Source organism: Oratosquilla oratoria, chromosome 44 (genome assembly GCF_046742065.1).
Source record: "Oratosquilla oratoria isolate Oo_2021 chromosome 44, ASM4674206v1, whole genome shotgun sequence".
Taxonomy (NCBI): Eukaryota; Metazoa; Arthropoda; class Malacostraca; order Stomatopoda; family Squillidae; genus Oratosquilla; species Oratosquilla oratoria.
Window position 1 is genome coordinate 18,803,445 of NC_134820.1, and position 2,182 is coordinate 18,805,626.

Sequence of the window (2,182 nt, forward strand, 5' to 3'; positions counted from 1 at the left end):
ATTGCAAAAAATACTGTTGTTTTCAACTCATACATATACATATACATATACATATACATATACATATACATATATATATGCTTATATATGTATTTATTTTTTATATATCAATGCAATTACTTTTATTTTTTCAGATTTGTCTTTATTTTTCTATTTACTTATGTATCTGTTTATTTATTATTCATTTATTTATTCATTTATCTATTTATTCATCTATTGCGTTGATGTGCGTGTTTGCATAAGTTTACTTATACAAAATGAAGTACAAAATACAGCAGAGGCATCTTAGGGCCATGTTCACCATCCACTCACTTAAGAAAAAAAAAAAAAAAAAAAAAAAAAAAATCGAGGACACTGGCCTGTGAGAGTACAGTAGCGTACACAAGTCCTGCACCACTTTACGGATTTGCTCATGCAAACATACGTTTGTTGCCAAGTGTCTGGTGCAATTTCCTACAACAAGGGAAACACTACGCTCTACAGGAACATAACAAACAGTCATCAAAGAACGCGGTCATGAGCGAGAGTGTGTGTGTGTGTGATTCACCATGGTGTTGGATCGCGGGCTGGACTCGTGATTGACACACACACACACACACACACACACACACACACACACACACACACACACACACACACACACACACACACACACACACACACACACACACACTCGTGGCGCAGTTGGTAGAGTTCCCGGCTGCCACTACGGCGGCCCGGGTTCGAATCCCGCCCAGGGCTGAAATAATTTCAGTATCGCTGCGCTACCGGATGTTACTTCAACTCTCGTGGGCGGGGAGTTGGGTGTGTGTGTGTGTTTGTGTGTGTGTGTGTGTGTGTGTGTAAGGTCACAGCATTATCCATAGATCGGTCATATATGAGTTCTGAGCTCTCTTTCGGGAGGGAAATAGCTGTCGATCACGAGTCCAACACGTGATCCAAGACCATGGTGAATCACACACACACACACACACACACACACACACACACACACACACACACACACACACACACACACACACACACACACACACACACAGAAAACAGAAGAAAATGATCTTCCGATCTTAGTAGAAGTAAACAAAGAAAGAAAGAAAGACAGAAACCTTTGGTTGTTCTTTCCCTTTTCCGAATCAATAAGTCATCAATTGGCTCCTCTTGAGATCGATACATTCACGAAGTCGGATCAGGACTTCGACGTCGTCTTCTTTGTCGTCCGGAGAGTCTCTGGTGTTGTTGTTCTTGTTTCGAAAGTTCGAAACAACAAAAGGTGAGAAACCGAGGGTTCTCGAAACTACTGAGCTTCGAAACTACAAAGATTCGAAACCGCAAAGATCTGAAACCAGATTCGAAACCACTTAAGAGGGAAACTGTGTGTTTGAAACAGGTAGTGGTGAAAATTATAAAGATGTTGAAACAAAACTAAGGTTTTAATGATCAAGTTTTTGAAACAACATCATTTCGAAAGAGCAAACTTTTGAAATAGTAAAAATTTGAAACATATTTTTCACACTGAATAAGAATCCGACAAGAAATAATGGTCTCAATCTCTCATGAAATAGATTTGATTTGGAAGTGGGTAGAAACAACTTCTCCAACTGTGTAGTTAATGAATGGAATAAACTTCCTGCAGATGCAGTGCAATGTAGTTCAGTTCGAAGCTTTAATATTCGTTTAGATAATCATCTAAACAAGATGCTGTAATGACTGCCATTTATTTTATATTATTTGTTTATTTATTTATTATTTGTCTGTTTATTATTATTATTTGCATGTTTTTATTTATTATTAGTTACCTGTCAATTTATTATTATTTACTATTTACTTGTTTGTTTATTATTCAACTATACCTACGCATTTATTTATTTAATCTATTATTATTCATATTATTGTATATTTTATATTTATCATTGTATTTTTTCCGCATCCGACCTAGTTATGGACCAAAAGGTCTCCTGTCCGCAAGCTCCGCCTTTGTAATCCTTTGTAAACATGAATGGTTGAAACAGGAATATACATATATATATATATATATATATATATATATATATGTATATATACACATATACATTGTATATATATATATATATATATATATTTACATATTATATATATATATATATATATATATATATATGTATATATATATGTATACATACATATACATATACATATACATATA